This window comes from Calidris pugnax, unplaced genomic scaffold (assembly GCF_001431845.1).
Source record: "Calidris pugnax isolate Ruff unplaced genomic scaffold, ASM143184v1 scaffold32, whole genome shotgun sequence".
Lineage (NCBI taxonomy): Eukaryota > Metazoa > Chordata > Aves > Charadriiformes > Scolopacidae > Calidris > Calidris pugnax.
Window position 1 is genome coordinate 289,829 of NW_015090783.1, and position 16,175 is coordinate 306,003.

Below are 16,175 nucleotides of genomic sequence, written 5' to 3' on the forward strand. Positions count from 1 at the left end.
TTGCAGTGGCTTTTTTCTTTTTTTTTTTTTCATTTGTGAACTAGGTTTCCCAGACAATAGTTTCTGAAAAATTACTGGAAAACAAATTTTGTGTTTTCTTGTTCCTTTTTGTTTATTTCATTCATGGAAAGGCTTACTTCTACTACACAGCAGATTTAAAAAAAAAAAAAAAAAAAAAAAGAACAAACCACCAGAAAACCCCAAACCCCTCTGCAGAGCCTGGCCCACAGACACTGCGCCCCTTTCATCCTCCCAAACCTGCTGCCCTGGGAAGATGCTGCCCCAGACTCGTCCCCAGCTGGAAGGGACCACTCAGACACCCATGTCCCACCAGGTCCCTGCACTGAAACCAAGGTCCCAGAGCTGCCAGGGGGTCCCAGCAGGACCAGAGCTCAGCCCAAACCTTTTGCAGAGCACAAAGTGACTCCAGTTCTCAGCAAAACTCCAACAGGAGCACTGGGGAGGTTATCCCGAGGAGAGGATGGAAAACAGGAGTTTACAAAACTGCCCCACTGAAATCACAAACTCTGAGCCATGAAAAAATGTACAACGTTTCCAGAACGGGGAGAAAACACAACTCCCATCCTCTGCTTTCTGCTCTGCAATATTGCAGGGGTTTCTCCATCAGTCTCTGAAGAGTCAGCAGAGATCTAAGGATCACCTCTGCTTCACTGATAACTTCCAAAAATACAGATATATATCCATATTAAAAAAATGCAGCATGTGGGGTAATTAGTGCTCCGCTGGTTTCATACAGCGACTATTCCTCTGCCAAACCAGGAGGCTCTGATTGACAAGGTCAGTTAAATAAGCAAATTGTTCATTTACATCCCCACCAACACCTCCACAATCTGCACTGCAGCACCGAACTCCTGCCGGGGATTTAGGGTCCTGCTGTGGCCAGGAATGGGGCAGGGGGGGGTCTCACAGGGCTACACACAGATTTTATGGGATACCCTGGAAGGGCAGTGCCATGCCGTGCTGCAAACACCCATTTTTGGGGAGATGGGGGTGGATAAACGACTTGCCCAAGGTCACACGGAGCTGGAGGGGCCGCTCTGGCCCCACAAAGGATAGGGGAAAATCCCTGTTTTTCTCCTGGTGAAGAGGGTAGAGCAACCACCAGCACTTCAGCCAGCAGGGAGGAAAACTCCTTCCCCCAACTAGAACTTTCTGCTAATAATAGAGAGGCTGCGGGCGTTTCGCTTTGTTGCGGATGGAGAAGAGCCCAGGGACGGCTCCTGGAGGAATACACAAGCCTTTCCCTCCTCCTATAAATAATAGATTTTGAAGATCTACTTTGCATTACTTCCAGCAACTACTCTTGCTTGTCCTAATGCTTGGTTCTGCATTTTTAGCACACAGCAAAGAACGAAATCACAGCTTACGGTGGCTTTTTCCCCCCACCAAATCCTTGCTCAGAAGAGAAAGGATGTGTCAATCCAAATGGTGATCGATGGGACGCAGCAGCATTTAGTTAATGAAATGGAAACATCCCACCCGAGGAGGACGCCAAGACCTTCCAGGGTTGGGTTGTCCCCAGAGGGTCCCAGGACCTGCTCCCCCAGGTCCTCCTCGTCCCCCCACGGTGCTGGCAGCTCGAGGTTCCCCGGTTGCAAGAGGAGGTCAGGAGGAGCGAGGTGGCAGCTCCCGCCGGCGTGAACACGGCGCGTCCCGGGCAGAGCCAGGAATAGAAGCGAGGTCTTAATTTCTGGCCTTAAGGAAGAGCCACATGACTCTAATCACGCCGCTCCGTTACTTCTGTATGACGGAGCCCATGAATTTGATCATGCCTTAATAAAAAGGGATTGAACGTCTTCCCGTGAATCACTCAGCCTCTCCCCAAGCCGCCAGCGCCGTCGTCCCGCGCGCAGACACCGCTCGCTCTCAGCCAAGAGGTGCCAATTCACAGACCCATCGCCAGCACCCGAAATCTGCCGGATGCAGTGTCGGTGCCAAGCCCTGTCCCAGCAGGTCTCCTTCACCCTCCAGCAGCCCTGGACAAGCAGGAAAAGGCAGCTGGAGCCCCACGGCACGAGTCCATCCTGCCCCATGGGCACCAGGAGGGACACGGGGCTGCTGGGGAGGCAGGCAGGACTCAAAGCCACCCAAAGAACCCACATTGCCACCACCAACCGGGCATCTGCAAAGAGAGATTGGTACAGGGCTGCCCTAACGCCATAGTTTAACCATCTGGAAATAACACACCGGGGTAGAAAACAGAAAATTCAGTGTTTTAAAGACTCCCCGTGCAATAATCAAGGTTTTTACGGTGAGCTCAACATGTCACACTTGGCGGTGCCTGCAGAGATCGTCTCCACCAGCAAAGACACTGACACAGGCAACCTATTTCTCCAGCCTTCTCAGCTCTGCAATGCAGCTTTCTTAAATATTGAATAAGTCTGCTGCTCTACACCACCTGCCAGTGCCAATGATGAGGTAATTTTTGCATTGACAAAGCCTAATGCAATTAATCTGGTTTGAAAGAGCAGGTTTTAGAGCCCGTCCATTCACTCGGCGAAACAACTCTTGCAGACAGAGCACGGGCAGCAGCTTGTTATTCACAGCCGGTAGCCAGACCCCAAACAAACAACCCAAACTGCTGCTCGGGTGCCAAGTGAGAGATTATTTCTGCGTGTCATCACCAAACAGGAGGTTTTGAACTCGAGCGGATCCAAACATCACCCTCCGTCGGGCTGATGGGATTTTCACACCAGCTCCAAGGCCAGCCTGGGCACGGGAGCTGATTCATGCTCCCCAGCGGGACGGTGGAGCCAGGGAGGGAAAAATAGTGTACGAGCGTGTGGCAGCCTAATGGGGCTCCCCAGCTCCACACATACCCAGGGAGAAGGGGTGCATATTTTGGGATGACAAGGACCCAGTAGGACCCCCCCAAGCCGAGCGGTGAGAAGAGCAAATGCAGAAGCCGGGATGCATCAGCATGCCCAGGGATGGGAGTCCTGCCTCCCTGACTCTCAGGGGCAAACATGTCCCCAAACACCATTTTTAACTGGAATTCTCTCCCAGTTAGCAGTGACATTCACCACCATCTCTTGAGTCCATGAGGGCTGGATCCTGCCCTCCACTCCACACCCCAGCACTGTGGCCGATACCTGTCACCCCTGGGGACCCCAGGTCCCAACCAGAGATGTGGCACAGACACTGGGCACCCCATGTCCAGCCCTGCCCTGAGCATCTCACAACACCCAGGCTCCTCCTTTGCCAGGAAAAAGAGTCTGCCCGGGGCAGGAGCCACACACCCCCCACAGCATCCCCTATGGTGTGTGTGTGTGGCTATAGGGGCCACAGAGAGCATCCTGAGCCCACAGCAGGGTCCTCACTCCCCTCCAGGGTCAGGCAGAATTTGGTACTCTGGGATTTACATGCAGAGGGGAAGGAAAAAAAAAAAAAAAAAAAAAAAAAAAAAAGGGGAAAAACCCCCAAAAACGCCGGGGAGCCACTCCGGGGCAGTCTCAAAACACTTTCAAGATACGCAGTCAGACCTACTCATGTCTGCCTAGATGTCATTCAAGACCTACCAAAAAAAAAAAAAAGAAAAAAAGGTGTAAATAGCCCCAAAACAGCTGCTGAAGCAGCTGTGGAATGCTGCAAAATGATCAGCAGACCAGATGGAGGGCAGCTCAGCCCCGTGGGGTCCCGCACACCCAAACTCCCTCGAATCCCGACGTCCCCAGGCAGCCATCACCTTCATCTCATCCTGGATGCAAATCATTTCAGAAAGTTTGGGCAAAATTGGGCAAGCTGCTTTACGGATGGCGCTGCAGGAAGCAGCCCACGTTCAAGACTTTCCTTTAAAAAAAGAAAGGAGAGAGGCTGATCTCAGCTGGCAGAAATGCGTGGAAGCGGCAAACGGAAGCTGCTTGGCCTGCAGCCACCTGGCCAGGTCTGCCATCAGGGCACGGGACAGCAGGACAGTCACCCTCTGAGTCCAGATGAAGCACCAAGTGACCCACACGCTGCTGTGCTCCCGTGGGGACCCACGTACCCCAACCACCCAGCAACACTGCTCCGGTGTGAGGTGGGACCAGACCCCGGGGCTTGGAGCCCTCCGACCGCACTGCGGCAAAGCCAGGGGTCCTGGAATTCAGCTTTTGGGAAAGCCTCAGAACTGGGAAATCCTAAACACCAGGTCGTTTCCTCCTTTGTCCCTCTGCCAGACCCTTACAGGAAACTGAGGCCCCACAACATCCTGGGCAAGCTTGGCACCAATTGGTTAATCTAGGCTAAACATGGCCTCGATGATGATGGCCGCAGTCCACAATGACAGGTGACAATGATCCACGGATTAGAGGCATACGAGAAATGCAGAGCAACGACAGACCTGGTCCCATCCTCAGGTGCTCAGATCCCATGGGTGCCCTCATGATCCCCATCAGCAGCAGTTTGCCTGCAGCACCCATCCACCTAGTTCCATGGCACCCCGGGACCACCAAAACCCAGCACGCTGCTCGATGGCACGGGGCATTCACCCACGCACCACGCAGGAGCCCACGGGGCTGCTCCTGCTTCCACTGCCCTCCAGCTAAATCCACAGAGCAACAGGGCAAGGAGCTCTCACTGATGGCTTTGGTTTGGCCAATGCCTCTGCTACCTTTAAATTCACATAAGGTGCTAGAGATGCCTTTTTTTCCCCACCTTCTCCTTAATTCCCAGCTCCCTGCCATCCTCCAGACAAAGATCCATCCCAAGGCAGCCGTGCAGCAGCGCGCAGTCGATTTTATTTAGGCAGCACGTTGACATTTCCTCCAGCAGCTCCTTCCCAAACCAAACACCGTTATGATGCTGTCAGGAGGATTTACTCCCCTTGATTAATTGCAGGAAAGACAGCGGTGAAAAAAATAAATATTATAATAATTAAAAAAAATAATCACTTCTGGGTTTGTAGGACTTACCCGTGGCTGGTGGAGCTGGGGGGGTCTCTGGCCAGGAGATGCCCCAGTGCACCCCAAGCCTACACGGTGCTATGAAAGGCGGTGGCGGCGTTGCCATCGCTCCTCTCGCCGCGGCGGAGCGGCTCCGGAGGCTGCTTAGCAACAGATCGCTGCACCGCTCCGCACGCCGCCCTCCATGCGGGCACTGCCAGGGACAGGGCATGTGCCCCAAGCCACCAGGAGGAACCGGCCTCATCAGGGATGCTGGCAGGAGGACAGCACAGGGACCCCCATGCAAGCAGTTGAAGGAAGTTTAGCGATGGGGAAAAGGCTGGGAAGGACCAGCCAAACAAGTGATGCCAGTGGGGATCGGAGGCACCAGGTCCTGCTCGCTGCCAGGGACAGCTTCCCAAAGGCAGTGACAGTCCCTGGAAGATGCCCTGGTGGTGGCTGAGGACCACGGTGTCACGCTGCGCCGCAGGATCCGTGCCCCATCCCCAGACCATGTCCCCGGGCTAAGGATGCTCGAGGCTGCAAACCTGCCCTTCTCAGGGGGCAGCAGTCAGGGCCAGGGGAGCCTGGCACCCCATGACAGGGCTGTGCAGAGGGTGTCCCCCCAGCACCACAGCCCGACCCTCCCCAAGAGCCACAGGGAGCTCAGCCACCAGCAGAGACCAGCACTCAGCTGCCCAGATCAGTGTCTGCACCACCCTGGGGGATGCTGGGCTCCCGACTCCCCCAGTCACTAAATGCAGCTCCTTTCTCTCCCCACACACCTTCGTTAAGCAACTGGTTTCTAAACACAGCCAGACCTGCTGCCCATCACTGGGGCATCGGGCCCCAAATGGGAGAGCCCGTACCCACCTCCTGGGGCTGGAGGAGAGCAATGCCACCCAGCTCCACTGGCAGGGATGGAGCCAGGGCATCTTTCAGCACATGGAGGTATCACTGGGGCATCGGGCCCCAAAGGGGAGAGCCTGTACCCACCTCCTGGGGCTGGAGGAGAGCAATGCCACTCAGCCCCACTGGCAGGGATGGAGCCAGGGCATCTTTCAGCCCACAGAGGTTATAAACCATCAGGGTTGTTATAAACCATCACGGTCATTAGCCACTTCCCCAGTCTCCAGCTTTAAGGACGATGGGGGAATTAATCAGGCTGGTCCTGGGGACACTGCCTCGGGGAGCAGAGCTCTCCTCCCTGCCCAGACCTTGAGTGGGACCACCTGGAGCGATTCATTACCTATTATCACTAATTGGCAATGACTGCAGTGACATCATCACCTGTCTGCAGGCAGGAGGAGGACACTGGGCTGGGGCCACCACCGGCGCTGGCAAACAGGCAGAGGGTCTCCGCTGCCAGCGCAGCCCCCGGGACCTGCAGTGGGCACTGAGGACCATCTCATTTTGAGGTTTCCAAAGAAAGTCCCTCAAAACTTAAGCACAAAAAGAGACTCTGGAGCTGTGAGTCCCCTCACTTTTCCTCAGCAGTTTTTCTCCCCTTGCCCTTTCTGATACCAGGGAACATTTAAGACCAGGGCACACGTACCCAGACAGCCACAGAGGCACAGCAGAGTCCCGCAATGGGCTCCTGGGTTTCACCTTGGCTGCAAAGGGTGCTTCCACAAATAAAACATGCTTTTTCCACGTTCAGCACGTTTCTCAGCTCTCCTTGGGAAAGACTGCCAAGGAGGAGAGAGCAGAACAGCAGGCTGGAGGCAATGCCACGCAGGGGACAGTGTTTGCACCCAGGTGGGTTGCAAATAAGGGGGTTCATGGGTCTGATGGGGGGCGGGGGGGCTTGGGGAAGCCCATCCTGCAGACCACGCACAGGTGATGGCAACCAGCTCCCACTGCATCGCCTGGATCTGGCATATCTCTGCTAAAGGGGCTGCTGTGGATGAGCATCACCCACCCAACGCTGCTCTCCCAGGGAATGCCCAGCAAAGTGCCCACAGGATGCCACAGCGACCCCAATTTGGCATGTGGGGCTCAGACCCATGGCCCCACGTACCCCAGGCTTATCCCCACGGAAGGGCTGAACACAGATCTCCTGAGTCAGCCCCTACAGCAAAAGTGAGCAGCTCGCTAAATCCCTACCAGATGAAGGATGCATCATCAAATAAAGCCCCGTATCACAACATTAACAATATTTATTTTCAGGCTAAGCTGCAGCCTGGGCTTTTGATACCAGTAATTAAAGCAAATGGTTCATCTGTTATCATCTCTGCATCCCTGGAGCCAACTGTCCGTGTTTTGAAGCCCTGTATTTTTTTTTTTTTTTTTTTATTTTTTTTTTTTTTATTGCAGCCTCCCGGGAAGGGGAGGATCAGGCTGATCCATACACACTTTTTAGATCCCCGGAGCGGTGTCGCACGGACCAAGCCCAAAGCAGAGCCACGATCAGGGCAGCCACCCTGCTCGGAGCTTTTTAGCAGTGAAATGCAGAAGTGTTAATTGCTCAAAGACAAATTGCTGCTCCAGTTTATACCCGAGATTAGAATTAATAGAAAGACATCAGCAAGAAAGATAATGAGGTCCCTTCTCCGCAACAACCTGTCCCTGTGAACGGCAGCGTTAGCAGCCTCAGCCTATTTTCCGAGGTGGCTGGTTTTGCCTCCAGGAGGATTTTAATGCTGTTTGCAACACTTTTGGCTGTCCTGGGAAAGCAGTAGAGAAGGCACCTGGCTAAAGCCCTTGAGCCAGCCCCGAGACGGGCAGCGATGTCCTTCCAGAGCCCTAACGGGGAGCACAAAACCCAAAGCAACACCCTCTCAGCTCCGGGCACAGGATGGGCTCCGCATCCCACCGCTGCCAGATGCCAAGGGATGGGGCTCAGCTCCCGCTCTCGCCGTTTACACCCTGGGGACGGGGACAAGAGGCAATTTCAGGGGTTTAACCCACCCTCCCAAATGCCCAACACCCTCAAAAGTTGCCCGCACGCGACAAAGTCCAAAAGCAACGACCAGAGCATCCCCTCCACCTGCAATAACGCGCCGAAGGGGCGATGCCAGCTCCACGCACAGCCCGGGTACCAGCTCCGGCCGCCCCCACCGGCTTCCCCACGGGAGACGCGGCCGTGGGAAGGTCACCCACCCCCCGCACGGCTCCGGGACACCGCAACTTTCCCCCGGCCGGCTGCTCCCCCGCTACCAGGGGATTTGCTTTAGACCGAGCATCCCCGCATCCGCACCCCGATCCCCGCCCCTCCGGAGCGGGGACCCCCAGCGCCGCCTCCGGGGCTCCATCCCGGGGGAGAGGAACGGCGAGACCCCCCCACCCGCCCCGGGGTGCTGCTTTCCCCGCTCCCACGCCCGGTCCATTTCTGGCTCCAGCAGCACCTCCTCTCTGCCCGCCCTCGCCTTTATCCCACCCCATCCCTTCCTCTCCCCAGCCTCCCCCTCTCCCATTCTTCCTCCTCCCCAGCCATCTCTCATCCTCACCTCCCATCCCTTCTCCATCCCTCATCTCCCACCCCAGTCCCTCTCCATCCTTCTCCCCTCCTCATCTCCCCTCCATCCCTCTCCACTCCTCACCTCCCATCCCTTCTCCATCCATCTCACCTCCCATCCTTTCTCCATCCCTCTCCCCTCCTCATCTCCCACCCCATTCCCTCTCTATCCCTCTCTCCTCCTCATCTCCTACCCCATCCCTTCTCCATCCCTCTCCCCTCCTCATCTCCCACCCCATCCCTTCTCCACCCTTCTCCCCTCCTCACCTCCTTACCCTCTCTCCATCTCTCTTCCATCCCATCCCTCCCCATCCTTGCAGGACACAGCAGTTTTTTCATGCACACACATCACCTGGGAGACACCGGGCTTTGGGCATCTCCACCAGCCCTGCCTGCAGCCCCCCAGCAGCTCCCCACCTGCGTGTGGAGGCCCAAAGAGGAGCAGACATGTCCCCCATGCACCACCTGCAGCATCAGCCAAAAGCTGTGGGAGCTGCCTGCCTGGCTGAGCTCCCCATCCCTGGGGTTTCAGCCCTTGCACTCAGGTTTCAGCAGCACAGGGAACCCCACAGCCTGGTGGCCCTTGCCCAGATTAGTCCTAAAGACCAACCTGAGCCCCATGCACAAGCGGGGAACACGCTGCCTCTGACCAAGCTCTACAGTGACTTAAGCACTGCTCAGACCTTCAGGAGAGCACAGATCCTGCCCGTAGGGAACATCACTGCAGGGAACAAGGAAAGCAAGTGATGCAGAGCACAGAGGGAACCCTGTTCCCAAGCTGAGGCACCCATAGCTTCACAAACTGAAAGGGGCAGCAGCTTGAACCCACCCCCAGGCACCACCTCGCACCTCCCAGCTGGAGGGCTCTGACCTCCTTCCCCCTGCAGCAGGGACCATGCAGAAGGTGGGGGGCTCTGCTCGCAGCCGGTAGCAAACTGGAGCCAGGCTGGGATGGAGCCCAGCTCACCAACATGCTTTTGTGCCAAGTTCATCAGCCCCAGCAGCCCCGTTTTATCCGCTCCCAATATTCCAGCGGGGAACCCTAACACCCTCGGGCTTTCATGGCTTTCCACAAGATCTCCTGCCAGTTGTTCCTGCATCATCTCTTGCCAGGTGAAGCGAGGTGGACAGATCATCTGTCGGCAGGAGGGGATGGAAATAAGCCGGCCTGACACCTCGGCATGAGGAGCCGAGGAGGGAAATTTAATAAAAAAGTTGGAGAAAAGGATGCTGTGAGATGAAGCTGAGGGGGTGGGTTGTGGCTCTGGGCTGCCTCTGCGAGCAGGAGGAGACCCACAGGCTTTGAGCAACACTCAACCACAGCCAAGGATGTGATGGCCAAGCCAGGAAGGGGAAGGAAAGTCTCTCATTCCTATATTTATTTCACCATTTCTATAGAAAAGATTTTTAACCAGCTGCTAGTAAGCCTTTCATGAAAATCCTACTTTTCTTTTTCGATTTAAAAAGAAATCCCTGAAGTGACAGAAATCCTTGAAGGATTGAGCGAGTTTCTACCTTCAGCAAGGAAAGTATTCCACCACTCAAGGTTCAATCTTGATTGGCGTTCACCTAGATGCATGATGGACACCTTCTTCTCTTCCAGGCTCAACTATGTATTTTTACTTAGTAAAAGAATGCCTCGCTTATGCAAAGTAGTTGGAGAGACAAGCACAGTGATTTCAAGCTGATATGTCTTGACACCTTCCTTGGAGATTCACAAAAAGCAGCAGCATGTGCTGAAATTTGAAAATCAGATCTAAAACCTGCTTTCCAGAAAGGAAAAAAGCAACACCTGCAATTCTCTGTTCTGAATACCTGACACTTTCGTTCCCCTTTTTTAGCCCGTCTTCTAAAAATAAAAGAGCCGGTTTGATTTTTTTGTTGAATTATAAATACATTTTGGCAGTCTGGCATCTCCCGCAGCAGATCAAAGCATGGGAGTTTTATTTATTTATTTCCTCCCAGGTTTATTTTTACGTCTGCAAGCCCTTCTAATTCTCAAGAATTTGTCATATTTCCCCCTGTGATCCAGCAGCACGCTGCAAAATGCTCCGTTCAACCCCAGACCCATCCTGTCCGGAGGCTTGGACGGAGCCTGTCTGTGGTGTTTGGCTACAGCACTCTGTATTAGAGCTCCTGTCTGCACGCTCGAGTTCAAGTGCAGAGGTAAAACTCCTAGAGGTTGTTAGAGCCTCATGGCATTTCCCTGCTTGAGGTCGTGGAAGCTCAGGCTGGATGCACCCGGAGCCCATGGAGCAAGCCTCCATCCTGCCATACCTATGGTCTTGGGTCTATTTCCATTGGCAACCCCACTGATATCAATGGGAATAATTGAGGAATAAAACCAAGTTCATGGCTACAGACAGCCCCAGGCATCAAATCATCACCAGAAGCAGCCAGGGGAGGCCGTGGGGCTGGGCTCTGCTTCTCCTCCAGCTGCCTCCCATCCCCAGCTGCAGCCGGTGCTGGGGATGGAGCTGAGGATGGAGAGCTTTCCCCCAGGACAGCGTGGCCACACAAACACTGAAAACACAACAGCACAGGAATTTTAAAGCATCAAAAGCACAGCACGTGCCGTACTCAGCTATTGCCACCCTTGCACCGCTGCCCAGGAGGAAACCTCTCCCCTTATCTTATAGCCCAATTAGTTGCACCTAATTGAAGTGCTGATAGGGAGCTAGAGAGCAGTGAGCCAGAGCCAGACTGGGGTTATCCCTCCGGTGTGTCAGAGTCAGGCAGTCCCCTGGAAAAAGGAATATGAGCTTTTCAAAACATTTTTTTTTTTTTATTCAATGTTTTTAATTAGGATTAAAAGCATTCCAGCGGAAATCTATAAACTCTCAGAGCTCGGGCACAGGAAAGCTCAGGGCTGAGGAACAGCTGCTGTCGCTGACTCCGATACCGGGAAAAATAAACCAGGAGCCCGTCGAGCCCCCCCTCCTCGCAGCCACAGCTCCGAGCATGGCTGCATGAGTTGAATTAAAATCATTGATGGCAGCTCGGGCACCCGAGAGAGCATTTTCCACTTCTGTAAATCACTAAAAGCCAAGCTGCTTCCCCCCCCAGCCCCCATGCAAGCTCGCCTGGCCACAGATCCCGGCGGATGCCCCCAGGAGCTCCCTGGGATGTGATAGCAAGAAAAACGTGCCACCCACATCGTAACTCACCGCCGGCCGCCTCGGCACGTGCCCTCCTCCACACTCAACCCAAGCGCCTCAGTGCTGACTTAAATATTTGACATGCAAGAGAGATGGGGAAGGACCCACCTCCTGACACCCAAAATCCATAACCAGCTGCCCAACACCGGTTGGAGAAAGAAGCGGAGGAGAAAAAGAGGGAGAAGAGGATGGAGAAGGGGATGATGGGCACCAGCCTGAGCTCTCCGAGCAGGATGGACCCTGGAAGCTGAAACTGAGGACATTGTGGCCAGCATTTTGGGGACCAGAGAGTTTGTACCTACTTTTTCAAGAGGACAAAATGCTGAGCCAAGATTTAAGGCCAGAGCAGGCAAAAAATCATTCCTTGGACTCTCCCTCAGGACCTGTGAGGGATGCAGCTGAACCCATGCTATTTAATTAACACCTTGTTCCCCTCCGGCCTGAGCTCCTCCCAGCTCAGAAATTAATGAACAAGGCACAAGCGAGGGGAGACATCCTCGATTAAAGTTCCAGAATAAAAAAAAAAAAAAAAAAGAGATATTAAAACCAGAGGAGACATCCTCGATTAAAGTCCCAGAATAAAAAAAAAAAAAAAAAAAGAAAAGATGGATATTACCTTGCTGTAGCTGGTGCTAGACAGTTTCTGGCCACCTTTGAACCCTGGTTCGTTCCCAAAACTGGAGGGTTTGGGACCCAGGTGCAAGGGAAAGGGCAAGAAAGCAAGATTTCCCCCTTGTCACAGGGACACCCAGCTGCTCCAAGGGCTGGTGATGGGATTTTTTCCTTCTGCAGAACCAGTGGCTGGAGAAACAGAGGAGGAAAAGCACCTTGTGAGGATGCTGGGACATTTTTAACCATCCCCTGTGTCTCTCCTCAGCATCTCAGCCCTCACCAGCCCCATCCTGGCACCCTCCCTGCCAGAGATGCAGGAGAGCATCTGCAGTGACAGGACTTCAGCATCCCACCCATCACAGGTGCTGGCAACCCCAGGAGAAAATTCTCCTCCCTGGATCACTTACTGCCTTGACCCAGAGCCACCAAGTCCCAAGGAAACCCATGAGGACCCCAAATCCCTTGCCAGCACCCTTGTGTCCCCTTCCCACAGCCCCTGCAGTGGCACAGGCAGGATATGGATCTCCAGCCCAGCTGGAGGGCTCAGCCCAAAGTCCCAGCACCGTTGCACAACCCCAAGCTCAGCTGGCCCAGCTCAATCATGTAGGCAGCTCATTACACTCTTTTAATAAGATATGTGCTAGTTTTACATTCATTTTTCATTTCTGATAACATTCTGTCCTATATAACTGCACTATTATCCTTGGTGAGGTGGGGGGAAGAATATATTTCCTAAAAGACTGCCTTGCATTAATTTTTCAGTAAGTGCCATAAAAGATTTAATCTCCAGCTCCTCTTTTGTTAATGGGATTAGTATAACTTATTTACTGATTTAATTAATTAGCATGTCTTCCACTCAGCTGAGTACAGCGTTTCAGAAACTTACTGGTTTTGGCTGAGAATAACTGGCTTTCATTTCATTTTAGAGGCTGCGAAGAGCACGCGCCTGTAAGCTTTAAATTATTTGAATTATTTCTGATAGGGCACATTGAAAAGAGGGGAGGAAGGAGCTTTATCTCCCCCTTCAACCCATGAACACAGAGCATCGGCTGTACTACAGCCTTGACAATATATATTTGATAACAACAGTTGTCTCTGCTGGTGACACCCTCCAGGGCTGGGAGGGACCCGCTCCATCCCGCAGCGGTTGGGGGGACCTGCCTGCATCCCACCCACCGCATCCCTGCACGCCTGGATCTGCTGCATCCTCACCAAATGAGAGGTTTTACCCGTTTATCCATCTCCCATCCCCTCTGTAGCCCAGTGCAATGGTGCTCGGGGGCACGGGGTGCCCACAGAGGGGTCCCGAGCCACGACCCCAGGGCTGGGGGACCAGCACCCCCCGATGCTTCTTCCATGGCTTTATATAGGTCACCCTGTGCTCGGCGGCACGGCAGAGCCACGCTTGCAGCGGGGGAGGTTGGACTTCACACTCTTGCTCTCCGAGCTGCTTTTCTAGGTCACCAACCCACAGCGGTGCATTAAAATAGAGTCTCTCCACTTCCCATTTCTCCACGGCCGTAGGCTGAGACTCCTGGGCTGTGGCAGCCGCCAGCCGAAGGGGAAGAGGTGTGAGAGGGTGGCTGCAAACCCGGGGTCTGTGCACCCCCTGGGCTCGCTCCTCTGGGCACCCGCAGCAATACACGGGGTGCACTGGGACTGGCAACGCTGCACCCCCAAAATAAGCAACCCCGAGGGCATTGGGGTGGGTGCAGAAAGATGGAGAACCTGCCAAGGGGGGTCGGGGAGCCCCAACAGGGACCCAGTGCTGTGCCCTGCTCCTGGAGGGAATGCTGACCCCAAGCTCCCCGTGTCACTGGGTCTCACCTCCACGCCCCAACTGGTGCCCGAGGATAACCACCCCATGTCAGACTTTATATAAAGACATCATGGATACCAGCCCCCAGCTCAGCTTGGGACCTGCAGCCTCCAGCAGGGATTTCGGTTCGATCTGCAATAATTAACTGCCAGCAAATAGCGATGTCCAGGCAGGCGGCCACATTCCCAGCCAGGCACAGAAACCTGGAAATGCTCTCCTGCAGAGAGGTGGGCTGCTCTGCTTTGAAGCAGAGAAGCTTCACCCCATCTCTTATCTCACTGCCCAGCAGCTTCCAAATGGAAATTTTACGCCGGGAGAGAAAAGCCCAGCCCGGCAGCAAGCGGCAGCCCGCAGGTGTCTGCTCGCTCCCCAGCCCAACTCCAAGAATATCTTCCCATTCTGGCAAAAAAACTCAGGCAGAGTTCAGCTGGTGGCTCCCCCGTCCCTCCCCAGCCGGGGAGTCACACACAGACCCGCAGTGGGGAAGCAGAAAGGCTGCTCAGGTGATGGAGACATCAGCACCGGGTCACCACGGCGCTTCTCACCGAGACACTGGAGACGCCACGACTGCCCCTGACCCCGACCGACAGCATAAATAATTACTTGGTCATTTCAAGTGGTGGTGACCATGACCTCTGGTTGTTTCCCCTCCAAGGGCACCCTCATGGGATCATTTGTTATTGTTGCTCTTCCCTTTTTGATTTTCTGGATGCTCTGTGCCCTGCACCCCAGGCACACCGCTCAGCCCCTTGTGTCAAGATTTCAACCGTGGCAGAAGAAAGGAAATCAATACTTAAAACCCTCCAGGAGCCTTGCAGAGGCATTCCTATGGTGCTCCAGGACAGACCATTGTCCCCTGCCCCGCAGGACCCACTGTGCCCGGGGGCTGAAGTCCCTTCCCAGCACTGGCACATGGGACGTGGCTGTGCAGGGCTGTAGGCCAGCAGGTTTTGTGGGGACACATCTCCATGCCACAGGTGCCCCCTTTCCCATATGAATCCACAGCAAAAGACAGGTCTAAACAATCACAGAATCACAGAATTATCTAGGCTGGAAGAGACCCTCAGGATCATCGAGTCCAGCCATCCACCCTACTCTAAAGTACTCCCCTACACCATATCCCTCAAGACCACATCTAAACGGCCCTTAACCACAGCCAGGGATGGTGACTCACCCACCTCCCTGGGCAGCCTATTCCAATGCCCGACCACTCTCTCAGTGAAGAATTGTTTCCTAATGTCCAGTCTAAACCTACCCTGGCGCAACTTGAACCCATAATCCCAGAGTCTCTATTCTCCAGGTGGCAATCAAGAGGTTAAACCAGCACGCGTTATACTCACATGGGGACCAAGCAAGAGGGGACCTTTTCCAGCGAGCGCAGCTTGTTTAACAAGCTCAGAAATCAATACTGTCGTCAAGTCCTCTCCAAACGACGGCGTGAGCCAGACACCGCCGCAAAGGGATTTGGCCGACGAGTCTTCCCAGCACCCAGCGATTTGTCGGGGCCGATCCCAGGGGCAAATCCCAGCCCGGACTGGCAGCCCCGGGGTGGGGGGGAACAGAGGGTCCAAGGGCTGTGATTGGGGTCCCCCAGGGAGCAGCAGCTCAGCATCCCCTCGCACCCCCAGGACACGCTCAGCCCAAAGCCACCAGCAACCACCTCATAGGAAGGGCTGGTTTCCAGCTCGTTTTATCTCCCGGCAAAGCCTGCAGGGTATCGATTGCTGCTCAGGCTGCTGCCTTCAGGGTAATGATTTGCTTTGAAAAATTAAAGCAGCAGCAGCTGAGTTTCTCACGCGACACAGGGACGGGGCTGCAAGCAGAAAGGTTCCTCAGCTGGTAGTGCAAGGGTTTCACTCAGGGAGCCAAAAACGGGCTGGTTGGAGCTCCCAGGACACGCGGGTGGTGTATTTACAGCTGCCCTCATGGCCAGCTTTGGGAGAAACCCAGCAGATATCCTTCATCCCCTGCACAAGCCTGCCAGCAAACTGTGCTAAGAGCAGCCTGCTGAGATGTTCCACTTGCCCAGCAAGGACAAGCAGCTCCTCGCAGCCGGCCATGGAGAGAGCTGGAGCCTCTGCAATTCTCCTGGCACCTGGGAAGGGTTAAACCTGGAGTATCGCTGCGTGAATAATCTCGCCAACACCTGCATCTCATCTGCAGGGAAGGGAGAGGAGAGCCTTTGAGATCTGCCAAGAACTAGTTGTTTTGATCTTTAGTGCTGTGGAGTCTTATAGCTGCTGCTT

At 54.4% G+C, this 16,175-nt stretch overlaps 1 protein-coding gene across 4 annotated transcripts in view; it reads right to left on the reverse strand.

Moving 5' to 3' along the window:
• Window positions 1-15,363, reverse strand: part of RPH3A (rabphilin 3A) — a 46,691-nt gene extending 31,328 nt beyond the window's left edge. For 2 of the 4 annotated variants that reach the window (XM_014965134.1, XM_014965117.1), the window contains exon 1: window positions 4,914-5,052. The gene's annotated coding sequence lies outside the window, so the exon portion shown is untranslated. Of the gene's footprint in view, window positions 1-4,913; window positions 5,053-15,269 lie in introns of those variants that run through there. The other 2 variants (XM_014965126.1, XM_014965141.1) reach the window with 2 other exon arrangements.
• Window positions 15,364-16,175: the final 812 nt, after the last annotated feature.